The following is a 15,087-nucleotide window of genomic DNA, read 5'->3' on the forward strand; positions in this document are numbered from 1 at the left end:
GTTTCGTCTAATTACAGTAAGTGGCACTGGCGGACAATAAATATATGAATTACAATGATATTGTATTATAAATGTTCGTGATGAAGTGGCCTATCTATTAAAAAATTGTTTTTACTTTTAATTACTTTAAGTGTTTGTTCTTGTTAGAGGTAAATTGTCGGTAAGTAATCTTTTTTTATTTGTTTATATCATACATTATGTATCAAAAACTTGTTTATCAACCTTTCTGTTCCGGGAAATTCCGATCGCGATGTATGCCTCAGATCGGTGCGATTTTAGCGTCCCGCAGCGTTCTGTCAATGCGTAAGTATGTCTTACGTGAAAATTTCAATAGATTGCTTATAATTAGTATGATTAAATGTATCAGAATTGCCAATTAAATAACGGTTGAAATCCGAATATTATAATGAAATATGTTTTTTTTAACACTTATTGTAGAAAGACTCTACCAACCATTCGAAAAGGTATGCCCCAGACTTAGAAGAAGCAAAAGCAAGAAAAATTATTTGAAACATATTATTATGTATTTAATGGAAGAGGCAAACAAAAAAGCCGGTAATATTATTTCTATATATATAAGAGCCTTAGGCACTTTGTAACGCATCTTCTTTAGGGCCTTAGCACTCTTGCAAAACGCTATTTAAAAAACATAATCCGATAAATCGATTATGTAACAATGTTTTGAGGTTTGCAAATTTGTGCGTAACCACAGATATCTTTTCACGTCAGCTGTTGAGGTGAATGCTAGAGTAACAAGACATCCGCATAGACTGGTTGGAACATTGTTCTAAAACTTCACTTTTTCTTAAAAATAGCCATAACATGTGTATAAAATTATATATGTAACAAATTGCCTGAGGACTTGAAAATACTGTTAAATAAAATGTTTGTACCAAGACTCATTACATTTCATATAATTTTGACCTTGTTAGACTTTAATAGTTGGACTTTACTCACGAAAAACTTAGCTGAGTGTGATAAAACGCGAACTTGGCTTTTGCATTGGACTGTTCTAACTTAAGCTCAGCATAATTTCAAATGTCAATCAGCTATAAAAACCTAATCAAAGATTACGCTTAGCTTAAACTCAGCAAAGTTTTACGTCAGTAAAGTCTATGTTCGCTCTATAGATCTCAGCCTTCGTTAATTTTTTTTTATGAAAATAAGGGACGAAACGAGCTGGACGTTCACCTAATGATACGCCTACCCATTACAATGCAGTGCCGCTCAGGATTCTTGAAAAACCCAAAAATTCTGGGCTGCACTACAATTGCGCTTATACGCTGTTAAGTCTCATTTGTCCAGTAATTTCACTAGCTACGGCGCCGACCGAAACACAGTAATATTTACACATTACTGCTTCACGGCAGAAATAGGCGCCGTTGTGGTACCCATAATCTAGCCGGCTTCCTGTGCAAAGGAGCCTCCCTGGTACGGTCCTTCTACTGGTAAGTAATATCTTTACCAATTCACCAGGCTCATACTAAATATCGTCCAACGTAGTAATATTTCCTCGCTAATTACAAGCCACAATGTTATCAGTAATGATTTCATGATAACATAACGCAAGTCTACGTGTGATACTTACATTTCGTTTTACGATGCAACCTGTGTTGTTTTAATCTGTTTTCAATCAATGCCTGTATTTGTTACCGTTGTCAGTAATTTCGATTACGTTTAATAGTTTACATTGCAACAGGTGGAACTCATTTCACATTTATAATTTACCATATTCTTCAATTTATAACTTACCATCAAGTCAACATTTTTCAATTCAAAAAATCCTTTACCTTTACCAAACCAACGTTTAGTAACAATTTTTATTGGAACACTAATCTAACTTAACTAACCTTTAGTTACTTTACCAAACCATCGTTTTATAACAATTTTTATTGTTTCACTAACCAAACTTAACTAACCTTTAGTTATTTACCAAACTAACGTTTAGTAACAATTTTTATTGGATCACTTATCTGACTTAACTAACCTCTAGTTACTTCACCAAACCAACGTTTAATAACAATTCTTATTGGATCACTAACCAAACTTAACTAAGCTTTAGTTAATTTACCAAACCAACGTTTAGGAACAATTTTTATTGGTTCACAAATCTAACTTAACTTACCGTTAGTTACTCTACCAAACCAACGTTTATTAACAATTTTTATTGGATCACTAATCTGACTTAACTAACCTCTGGTTACTTCACCAAACCAACGTTTAATAACAATTCTTATTGGATCACTAACCAAACTTACCTAACCTTTAGTTAATTTACCAAACTATCGTTTAGTAACAATTTTTATTGGATCCCTAATCTAACTTAACTAACCTCTAGTTACTTCACCAAACCAACGTTTTATAACAATTCTTATTGGATCACTAACCAAACTTACCTAACCTTTAGTTAATTTACCAAACTATCGTTTAGTAACAATTTTTATTGGATCACTAATCTGACTTAACTAACCTCTAGTTACTTCACCAAACTAACGTTTAATAACAATTCTTATTGGATTACTAACCAAACTTACCTAACCTTTAGTTAATTTACCAAACTAATGTTTTATAACATTTTTTATTGGATCACTAACCAAACTTAACTAAGCTTTAGTTAATTTACCAAACCATCGTTTAGGAACAATTTTTATTGGTTCACAAATCTAACTTAACTTACCGTTAGTTACTCTACCAAACCAACGTTTATTAACAATTTTTATTGGTTCACTAACCTTACTTAACTAACCATTGGTTAATTTACCAAACCACCGTTTATTTACAATTTTTATTGGATCACTAACCTAACTTTACTAACTTTTAGTGACTTTACCAAAAAGACGATTACTGATATTTTTTTTGGATTACATCATTCTTTTTGGCTTTCTCCTTTTGAAATGTGATTTAAAACTCTATCTTTGCTGGAATGTTGCAATAATTTAGAGGAAATATTTTGGAAACTCTTAACCTTATCATCAGGCATAGAATTGAATTCTAAAAACTTTTGATAACCCTTGGCGATCATCGGTCAAAGCCCCGCGTTTTTTAACACAAACAAAAATTCGTACAAAATAAAAACATTTCTTTACCATCTTAGTCACAATTAAACAAATTTTCATTTATTTTCAAAACAAAGCAAATGAACCGAAGATAAGTGAAGGTGGCACTAGAATTTACATTTTACAATCTACGAGTAAAATATTTTTCTGTCTCTAATAGGTTTTATTACGTGGAGGTTTCACAGTGTTGAAATTGAGCTGTTACTTAGAAGTATTGCAAAGTCAATTCAGTAACTGATAAATCGTTTTAACCCTCATTGTCGAGCGCTTGACTCACGAAAATCACCTCTCAAGCTGAAAGAAACAGCACTTTGAAGAGTTGAAGGTAGACAAGGTGAAGATGAAGAATATTAGAGATGTGGACATAAACATATACTGCAATTTCAAATCGTTCTTATGGAACGGAATAAATGGAATAGCACTGGGTTCAATTTTTGGTCACAAATTCTATACATTCTTTTCTATTCGCGATAATAATTTTAATGTTACATACATTTGCATAAATAAATATTACTTAGTAACATTGATACATAGTATTATTTAAATATCTTTACGTACAATAACTAAATGGTACCTACATTATCTTGTCGACTTCCGAATTTGTCACGGTCATATAACTGAATAAATATAATGTATATTTAACGTTCCTAGCGCGTCCGTGACATCGCAAATAATAGTAACCTTTATATTATTGTATCTGACACGCCCAGGGAAGTTACATCAGTTTAACTATGTATACTTCTAGTTAAATACGTAGACCACACTAAACGTTTGCGTAAATTAAAAAAAACACATATTAAAACCAAAATATTATGTTTGTTGCTTTTCAAAATACTCTTCTTTACATTTTAAAAATTATTTCATGGGAACGAACCATTTTTTGAAACAGGAGGACCACAGATCTGAAGGCATGTTTTCAACGTGCTGATTGAACGCTATAAGAGGCAGTACCTCTTCGGAATTGGTAAAAGTGAAACCTCTCATAAAATCTTTGATTTTGGGTAAAATACAGAAATCACAGGGTGCTAGGTCGAGGCTATGTGCAGGATGGGTGACGAGTTGTACTTTTTCGGAAGCTAAAAATGACTTAGTTTTGTTGGCCGTGTGTGAAGAAGCGTTGTCATGATGTAGGAGAACGCGGATTTTTGGTCTTCTTCACGAGCTTTTTTTAACACCCTGGGTTAACAAATGGTAGAATACCACTCGGCATTAACACACTGTTGATCTTCAAGTGGAAATGTGCAGATGGGACCCGTAGCTGAGAAAAAAAATGCGATCATTTTTTTACCAACGTTTCTCGCCAGCCTCACTTTTGTTGGCCTGTTCTCAATTTCAAACCATTAACGAGACTGCTGTTTTTTTTCGGGTTCAAAATAATAAATCCACGTTTCGTCTCCTGTGACAATGTCATAAACAGTATTAGAATGTCCATGGTCGTACTTCATTAGCATCTGTGAGCACTATTCCACGTCAGCCCGCTTCTGCTCCGCTGTCAGTTCATGAGGGATCCAACGACCACAATGTTTCCGAACTTTCAATTCCTCGTGTAAAATTTTCTGAATTTGGCTCATACCAATCCCCAATAGTCCTCGAATTGTCTCATAGGTAATCCGGGGGTTTTCTTCAATTAGCCGCTTAACAGTAGCCACATTATTTTTGTCGCGGGAGTTGAAGGCCGCCCTTCACGAAATTCAGCAAACCATTGCCTCACGGTGTTCAATCAAGATGCTTCTCTCCCACAAGCATTCTGAAGACAAGCGGCACAGTCTTGCGGAGGGAGAGAACTTTTAAAATCATGAAAAATATTTTCGACTTAATTCCATTTTCGTTGCGTACGTAGAACTATGATGTGTGATCAAAGACAATTGACAAATAATTTCCCGCCAATTGTTTTTTTTATTATTAAGAAGGTTGTAACGTTTCAAAAAATATAACATTTAAAATTCAAATAGTTCCGATTAGCCCCCATGTATTATAATTTGATAAAATAAATACGCTTAAATAATTAATTACACAGGACAGTTACTGAAAAAGAAGAGTGAGAGAAAGTCAGCCATCTTGGATTACAAAAAATTATTATTTTTTACATAATAGTGATAGTGTGGGTTACGATACAAGGCTAGAGTCTAACAGGCTCAGAGAAATTATAGACAGAGCGATCCATGGAGCACCATATACTTTTTTTGTCGCTGTAAAATATACTCTCTATAATTAATAGAAGATTGTCAAAAGAGCAAACCACAATTTGTAGGCGAGAGTGTTTTTAGAATCAAGAGTGGAGAGAGGGATCCAAAGTTAACACTAAGTGCAACTTATGTTTTACGTTACTTATTTACATTTATGGTTAAAAAATAAGAAACAGAAATAATTAGAAGCCAGCATATAAACAAGTATAGACTACTTGTTTATAATTATAATTTTTATTTTTAGTCTATGCATGGAGGTCAGTGTGTGTTCATACAATTAATAATTTTAGAAGTGAAACGTAACAATTTTATAACTGCCTTCCGATACAAACTACACTAGTAGATTTTATTTATTATTTAATTTTTTGTAGATTTATTTAATTATTTACATTAATTAAATAATTAAATTGTGACATCATGCTATCTTGTATTGTTTTAGGGATGAAGGTAGAAGACACTCTGTATCACATTTAAGCGTCAGAGACAATGTTCCAATGTTCTCTGTATAGTTTTTTTTGTAATTCGGCTCGCGCTCGGGTGACTTTTCATTCAGCCGGTTACTTGTCCATTCATGAATGTTTTTTTTATGACAAAAGGCTCGATACCGTGCGCATTACAATGGAGTGCCGCTCAGGATTCTTGATAAATCCAAAAATTCTAAGCGGCACTACAACTGCGCTTATCATCTTGAGATATAAGATATTAAGTCTCATTTGCCCAGTAATTTCATTAGTTACAGCGCCTCTTCGGACCGAAACACAATAATTCTTAGACATTACTGCTTCACGGCAGAAATACGCGCCGTTGTGGTACCGGTAATTTAGCCGACATCCTGTGCCAAGGAGTACAATGCAATCTTTATGGTATCGAATCTATAGCTCTTTTTGAATAGATGTGATAAAATTAATAAATCATTTAACACCTTTTAGTTTTCGATATTAGGTTATTGACCGCCACTTGCCCCTCGCGAGCTACATTTAGAAATCTTCCAACATCCCCGTTCTCACCAGACGGGGCCCCAAACGGCTTCCATTTTTGAAGTTATACTTCTTTAGGCGCGTTATGAAAAAATTGTGAGTGAAATTTAACTGTAACACGAAAGTAACAGGGTGAAGTTGGTTCCTAAAATTTTCTGACGTTTGCGACATTCGTTATTTTTTTTTTTTGGTTTCTTCTTCCATTATTAGGATAGGCAAAGGGTTCAAGCCCGTACAGCCGTATTCGTTATCTAATAATTAATTGTCACAGGTATCGTTGCAAGATTTTAACAATATTGTTCTTTCTACAACCGTAGAACAGCACGAGGAATAAATAATTTTAAGGATTTTTGCTTTGTTAGGCCAAAGAAGTATGACTTCTTGCGTGCATACATAAGTACTCACACACTTTTTTTCCGCAACTGGGAATTTTTATGTTTTCTAAAAAAGTTGTTCTGAAGAAGCATTACAACATGCCTTCACAGAGTTTGGTGAGTCATCCTCAGAGTTATACCGCAAGGCATAAATGACCTTTCAATGAGGCGGTAGAAATGTATATTATACAACTATATAATTCGATAAATAAAAAAAAGATTATAAAAGAAAACCAAAACAGTACAAAACGGCAATTTCATACTTAAACTCATAATATATTATGTAGATGTATAATGCAGCAAGTAATTGATAATTATTTATTGAAAATGTGAAACAATTATTATGTTGTCGCTGGAATTGAATGCACGATTACCTATGTCGTATAAGATTGTTACTCGTATAAAAAAGATAAGTCTTTTAATTCCGAACATTTCGTGTACACTTATTTTGTTTTTATGGCGCAGCCAGATTACTTCAGATTATTTGTTTGTAAAGCCGCTTTTTTTCCATGCTCAATGAGTAATGTAATTACTTAATGGTAATTCGGACATGAACAATAAAGTCAGGAGAACAGAGAGAATTTAAATTAAATAAAAGGAGTTGTTCAAGAGAAATATTGAGAAACAGAAAACATTAAGGATAATCAAATAAAAATGACGATGATGACTTTAATATGTTTAATAGGTTACGTACGTTTGACCTCCTTTTCCAAAAAAAATTGGTTACCTTAAAAAACCCCGTTTTTTTTAGTAAAAACGCAGTTTAGAAGAAGAAGGAAGGAGTTGATAGTTTTCAAGACAAAATGTAGTTACATAAAACGTACTCGACTGAGTTTTGATTTCGTTTGCAATTGTTTACTCAAACACGTTTGATTTGTTTTGTTTTACAAAAAATGAGTGTGTCTTCCTCAGACAGTCATCTATATATACGCACGGACGAGTAAAAAAGTAAGGACTCCGTGTCACCTTACATAACTGTGAGGCACCAAAACAAGCCGGTAAACGTGTAAATATATAGCCCCACGCATACACTTACACTAATACAAGCCTATTGGACGCCATTATGGGATTTGTCACCGTCTGTGACAAATCAGTTTGCGTCGCAATAAAATATTTAAAAAATGCCGTCGTGCGTTGTGAAAAAGTATAAAAACAATAATATAAAATAACTTGTGGATATATGATTATTTAAGGGAAAAAAAATTGTGTAACTGATATACCCCGTAACCGCACACTAGCATAAAGCCGCTTCACTCGCTAATATCACGGCGCGGAGTCCTTCTTTTTTTTACTAGTCCGTGTAGTAGTTAAAATCGTTTACTTCTAAACCAGGATATAACAAAATATTACTTCCATTAATATTTAATGTTAATGTTGCTAGAGACACAATCAGTAATAAAATAGTATAATCTATAGATACAGTAGCTGTAGTCTTATGGCGATATATTATGTAGCGATCTATTTAGCCATGGACGAAGAAAAAGGGAATGAATCAAATGAAACCCTGCCTTACGTCCATTTATTATTCTTGGTCTGGCTACAATCTAATTTGGAAGAACCGGTGAAGGTATTGCAATTTACTTAGTAGCGACATCCATTTTTCACTTAAAGCTATGTCATCACATCTTCCACCTCCAACCACATCTCAAAGCTTTCCCACGTCTTCTATACCCTTTCTACGTCTACCAATTATTTCAAGTCTTTTGAAAATATTCTTGAAACTTACAGTCCCTTATATAAGCATGTCTCTTAAAAAATTAATACTCGTTGTCAAAGACTCAACTCTATTGTATCGTCAATAACCTCATAATCAACTCACACTGCTCATATCTGCACGCCATCTTTACTTGTGTCATCTTTCAACCACGTAGTATGGGCAACCATCCTGATTGCCCATCCTGCTGAAACCTTCTCTCATCATGATCTCATTCAAATCTCTTACACTTTACGTCCTACTAAATGTCGCGGTAAGGTCATATTATATACCAGAGAAATTTCGGTGGTGTGATAATTGACCCAATATATCACGACGCTCTCAATTTTGGTCTGACTGGTCCCTGATCAAAAATTAAAACGATATATTTCAGTCTTACATCTTTGTACCATTTGGTTTCGAGACACTTGGCCGTGGCGTTGGCGTGGAGAATGTACAAAGTACTATCTTCTCGCCTCAATAGGGCTACTGACAACCCAAGCGCTGGCAGCTATTTTGGTGAACGGATCAGCCTAGCTATCCAACGTGGAAATGCTGCCAGTATTCGTGGTTCGCTTCCCCGTATTGATAGTTTTAAATTAATGTAATCTAGTATAGTAATAATATTGTAAATATAGTTACAAGATTTGTTTTGTTTGAAAAAAATTATGGCAATTAAAACCATTCAATGCAATAATTATAATCAGTTGTATGATAATATGCACATTCAATATTCATAATCATCATGCAAGTAATCATCAGATGGAGTTTGAATTGAACCATGATTATCGCACTCCTTGATGTTATTAATCCTGTAATCACACACATATTAAACCAATCCATCTCCTCTGGAAATATCCTTGACAGCTGGAAGGAAGCTTATACCCAAAAAACCGTAGGAGTGCCTCAAGGTGGCGTATTGTCTCCTCTCCTTTTTGCTATTTTCATTAATTCTTTATCTTCAAAACTTTCTTGCCTCTACCATTTGTATGCTGATGATCTACAGATTTACCCACTCATCTCTTGAAAATCTCGAATTAACAACTAATCTCATACTAAATGTATGGGAGTATTTAATAACAAAGTTTTGGATACTTCTCGTTTGATTCTTAAAAAGTTATTGATGTCATTTTACCGATTAGGCAATGTTCTTTACATATCAGTTAAAAGTGTTTTGATAACTGTCATAGTTTTGGTATAATCACTTTATCACACTTTATATACTGCGTGAATCAGAGAGGGTAAGGGTAGCATCCCTTCAATGCTACGTTATTTGGGTCATATGCAATAGAATGATGAAGTCTTAATAAATAAATAAAAAAGAAATCTCCTACAAAATAAAAATATTATTTTTCAATTTCTTAGACAACCCTAACTTTTAAAGAGACCGCCATTTCTAACTTCACATAGTCATTAGTGATAACCTAAAGAATGTCTGGTTCAAAGTATAGTGTATACCCATAAAGTTTCAGCCTGTTTATCCTGTAGTATGTTGATTTATTGAATTATGCCAAGTTATAAATAAAATCTGATATACCTTTACCAATTAATAGACAGTTACCTGGAAAGGGTCGCTGAAAAGCGATAAGGTAACCTAATTCTGCTACCTTAATAATTGTTATGTACAAATTATTTGTTGCAATACATTATTTTATTGCAATAAAGTATTTTTAATCATTCAGAAGTAGGTAGGTGGTATAAATTTAAACATATTATGCTGAACAATATAATATTTGATGAAAGAAATAACGGTTGTATTATACTTACTAATAATGTAGTGTAGAATGTTATGTAGAAGTGAGAATTTAACGCCTGACAAAATATTAACACAATCGCATTATTAACGCGTATTTGCTATTGAGCTGTTAACAGTAAAGTTTGGCTATATTATATTTTAAATGTAAGCTATACTTAATCAAAGTCTCAATGACAGCAAAGATTATAATCGATGGCAAGTTTAAGGTATTTGTTTTTCGATTTCGTATGTATTGATATTATTTAAAAGTCACGCTCTGTAACACGTTGTGATTTTAGTGACGTAAGCATGCACGTACTCGTATAAATCTCCAATCAATTTAACCGTTGGCGTATTGTTATTGCGTTAACGACTGCTGACGTCATGAATACGTTAATGTCACCAGTTCCTTTCCTTCTCCGTTCTACTCCAAATTTGAATTACCTACTATATTTTGAATTTTACCATTTTGCCTCTGCAATAGTTTTTATTTTTTTATTAGATATCTTTGTTCTTGCAGCAGAGATCTGTCAGGTGTTTTATTTACTAACTGTACCGGCCGAGTTAAAAAACAGAACAGGCTGATGAACGGACATCGCCATATATTTTTGCAACAACCCAAACCTTTTAAAACCTAACCTTAATTTGTAATTACTTTTTAAAGTCTGTTCTCAACGGCCCGTTTGTCTGTGTACGAATGTTTATTATTAAATTGCATTGCTAACTAGAATCGAATTGACGTTATAAATTCATTGACTACCGGCCAACTTGTAAATTAATTATAAATCAGCGAGCCGAACTTGATACTTTAAAATATTTCCTTATTTGTTAATTTTATATTACAAATGTAAGTATGGTATGTTAAGGTTTGTAATCGATTACAGTTTGATATTGTTCATAGATGTCGCCCTAAGCCATCAAGGACGCATTATCTAAGTTTATTATAGAACTGTGAAATATTAGTAGTTATATTAATGTTAGTAATTGCATCGATCATTTATACGTCTAGATAGACTATGACAGCTGTGAAAATGTAAAAAAAAATAGACTAGAACTAACCTCTATTGTGAGCAATTCACGCACACTAACACAAAGTGTCAATTGTCATACTAATTGCTAGTGTAAGAGGTAGCTTGACACGCACACTAAACTAATATTCCTGGCCTGATTTTATCGGTTGCCTAACAGCAAGAGACTATCTAGATATTGTATAAATTATGTATGGGTATTTTTATGAATGTGACAGTGAAGCTTTTCTACTATGGAATGAAAATAAGATTGATAAAATGTATTACAGATTCATTATTGAATGTCGGGTGACATTATAGTTCGATTGTAAATAATCTTAGATTAGAGATCGCAAATAGAAATTGGCTGTGAACCACAATAATTAATAATACCACTACAAATGTCATATTGACTTCTCTTCAAACATTTAATACTGTCAAGAGAGACGATATTTTGTGAGACAAAATAATATAATCAAATTGTTGACGAAATACATAATAACTACACTATATTATTTAATTACTATATATATACTTATAAATAATCACAATATAACACAAATATTTATTGCATAAGCAAGATATTGGAGAATAGGTAAGTAAAACAACTATTTGTAAAAGCATTATAATTATTTTACTAAAAAATATTTTATGTAAATTATGAAAAGCATTTTGCTTGCGGTTTTTTTTTTAAATAAGCAGTTATATAACTCCGGAGTTATAAAAAAACTTTTTGGCAGCGGTGGGATTCGAACCCACGCCTCCGAAGAGACTGGTGCCTTAAACCAGCGCCTTAGACCGCTCGGCCACGCTACCCGTTGCGTATTGTGTTGAAATTACGCTATCATTTCATTTAGACCGAATACATCACTATCTATACATACATATTATAAATAAAATTAGAGTGTCTGTTTGTAATATTGAAATAACCGTTTTTTGCTACATGTATATGAATATATATACGGTACCTACATACACCAAAAAAATATTTTTTACAATTTTTGTCTGTCTGTTTGTTCCGGCTAATCTCTGAAATGGCTGGACCGATTTTGACGGGACTTTTATTGGCAGGTAGCTGATGTAATAAGCAATAACTAATAATAATAGGCTACGTTATTTTAGAATTTTTTATTTTATTACTTTATATGGCAATACGACATTTGCTGGGTGAGCTAGTAATATTATAAAACAAATTCCTCCGCGTCTGTCTGTGTCAGTTCGCGATAAACTCAAAAACTATACAACAACTATCTTCACGCTTGTTTCACCAGTGGATAGCATGGTTCTCGAGGAAGGTGTTGAGTTAAAATTTGTTAATATCTTTATATATATAATTCTGTGTGCGTGTGTATGTCACTGAACTCCTCCTAGACGGCTGGACCGATTTTATTGAAACTTTCTGTATGTCTTCAGGTGGATTCGAGAATGGTTTAGATTCACAATTGAACTACCTCCTGAACGGCTGGACCGATTTTGATGAGATTTTTGTGTGTTCCAGTGAATTTGAGATTGATGTGTGTCTTCGAGTGGATTCAAGAATGGTTTACATTCACAATTGAACTACCTCCAAAACGGCTAGACCGATTTTGATGATATTTTTGTGTGTTCCAGTGTATTTGAGATTGGTTTAGATTCTCAATTCCATCCATATAGTGTATTTTAGTGGACTCTTCCTAACGGCTGGACCGATTTTTCATATTTAAGACGTGTGTCCGAAATTTCCGACAGGACAACGTCTGTTGGGTCCACTAGTTTGTATATATTTATGTAAGTATTAATGAAATTTGTTGGAGATGTCGGAAAAAATAAGCCATCTAGGAGCTTTGAACGAAAACACTATCTAAGCCTTTTGAGATATAACAAAATAATGTATGGTGGAACTCTGTATCTTATATAGGAGTACAGAAAAGTCCGCGATGGCATATGTCTATCTCTGAAAGATAATATACTTTATCCATTTTAATATTTATTTTTTACATTTATACATTTATCACGGGGAGTGATCCGAAGAGCTGTTTAACCTGATTCCTGCCGCCGAATTCCACCTTCGCACGACACGCCACAAGTTAGGATATCATCCCCACCATCTGGATGTGTGGCGGTCCTCCACAGTGCGGTTTTCAAGGAGGTTTCTTCCACGTACTACAAAGCTGTGGATTGAGCTTCCTTGTGCGGTGTTTCCGGGACGATACGACATGGGTACCTTCAAAAAGCGCGTACACCTTCCTTAAAGGCCGGCAACGCTCTTGTGATTCCTCTGGTGTTGCAAGAGAATGTGGGCGGCGGTGAAAACTTAACACCAGGTGACCCGTACGCTCGTTTATCCTCCAATTCCATTACAAAAAAAAAATTCAAAATGTATTAAGAGGCTGAGCCTTTTTTTTAGATTTAATAGTTCTAAAGCAACCTACCTAAAGAAACTTAAGGGTGGGAGAGACAATCATTAGTGTGATAAGTACAACTGCAGGTCCGACTACAAAACGTGACTAAAAAATTCAAAAATCCTTCTTTCGTTCTCGGCAATGTCCTCTTTTCTAAGAAATTCTAGAAATTAAAGGGGATGGAAATATTGTATTAATTTTTTCGCGTAACCCTTCGATTCCCACCTCATTTTTAGGGTCCCGTAGACAAATTGTTAACATCGGAACCCTTATAGATTCTTCATGTCTGTCTGTCTGTCCGTGTATGTCACAGCCACTTTTTTCCAAAACAATAAGAACTGTACTGTTGAAACTTGGTAAGTAGATCTATTCTGTGCACCGCATCAAACCCATACTTTTGGGGTATATAGATAGGTTTTCAAAAATGATATAGAGGTTTCTATTTTCATATTTTTCTAAACTGAATACTTTGTGCGAGAGACACTGCCAAAGTGGTAAAATGTGTCCCCCCCCTGTAACTTCTAAAATAAGAGAATGATGAAACTGAAAAAATATATGATGTACATAACCATGGAAACTTCCACCGAAACATGGTTGGAACGAGATCTAGTAAGAAGGTTTTTTTAATACGTCATAAATCGTTTGTTACTTGCTACTACGGAACCTTTCATTAGCGAGTCCGACTCGCACTGTCCGTCCACTTTTTTTATTCACGAAGCACAGGGCCATGCCCCGGGTAAACACCAGGCACACTATAAGTTTCAGATTTTTTTTAAACAATTCTATTTAATCTATGCGCCATTTAAATCAATTAATAATATAACATATTGTTTTATATGAAAGTATTTCATAAAATATTGTAATAGATTTTGTATGCGGAATTGACCACGGAAATAACCTTGCAAATATTAGGAACTAGATATATAATATCATGTACTCATTAATTATTAACTACCTAATGTAAATTAAAGTTATTAATTATTGTGATCTAATTTATAATAATAGCTAATCTAATTTTTATTTTAAAAATAAATTATTCAAAATAATTGACGGCTATAATATGATGTTTTAGTCAAAGTACACTGGCCTGCAAAAGTATCACACTTTTCAAACTAAATTTTTTTCTTAACTATAGAAGGTAGAGATTTAAGATTAAAAACGTTTTGTTACAAATTTTATAGGCTTTAATTCTTAGAAACTAAAATTATACATTAGTCACATTTTTAACTTTAAAAAGATAAAACAATGAAAATTGCCTTTTTTAGTTTAGTGTAAAAAAATTCAACTAAAATGTATTACATGTTATTTAATTTTTAATAACTGGTATTGCCTCCTCGAGCTTACAGCTTCGAGCCGGTTTGGCATACTGAACACTAGGTTTCGGAGCCGATGTTGAGGAATATTCTCCCATTCTTCTACCAGGGCGTGCTTTAGTGTCCTGAGGGTAGTAGGTGGTGGTCTGCGATTTCTGACTAGCCTCCCAAGCTCATCCCAGGCGTGTTCAATCGGGTTGAGATCAGGACTTCTTGGTGGCCAAGCCATCACGCTGATACCGACCTCCTGAATATACTCTTGAACGATATGAGCCGTGTGTGGCCGGGCATTATCATGCATCAGCATCGATCCATCACCCATATTTGCTATATACGGCCCTGCATACTCATTGAGAATCTCTTGA

At 33.9% G+C, this 15,087-nt stretch overlaps 1 protein-coding gene and 1 non-coding gene across 4 annotated transcripts in view; one reads left to right on the forward strand and one right to left on the reverse strand.

The window, feature by feature from the left end:
- The window catches only part of LOC126974777 (solute carrier family 41 member 1-like), a 133,679-nt gene that overhangs the window by 2,611 nt on the left and 115,981 nt on the right, over nucleotides 1-15,087 (forward strand). The gene's annotated exons all lie outside the window — the stretch shown is intronic.
- Nucleotides 11,763-11,844, reverse strand: Trnal-aag (transfer RNA leucine (anticodon AAG)). The gene has a single exon. It is a non-coding gene; the product is annotated as a tRNA-Leu (tRNA).

Source organism: Leptidea sinapis, chromosome 33 (genome assembly GCF_905404315.1).
Source record: "Leptidea sinapis chromosome 33, ilLepSina1.1, whole genome shotgun sequence".
Taxonomy (NCBI): Eukaryota; Metazoa; Arthropoda; class Insecta; order Lepidoptera; family Pieridae; genus Leptidea; species Leptidea sinapis.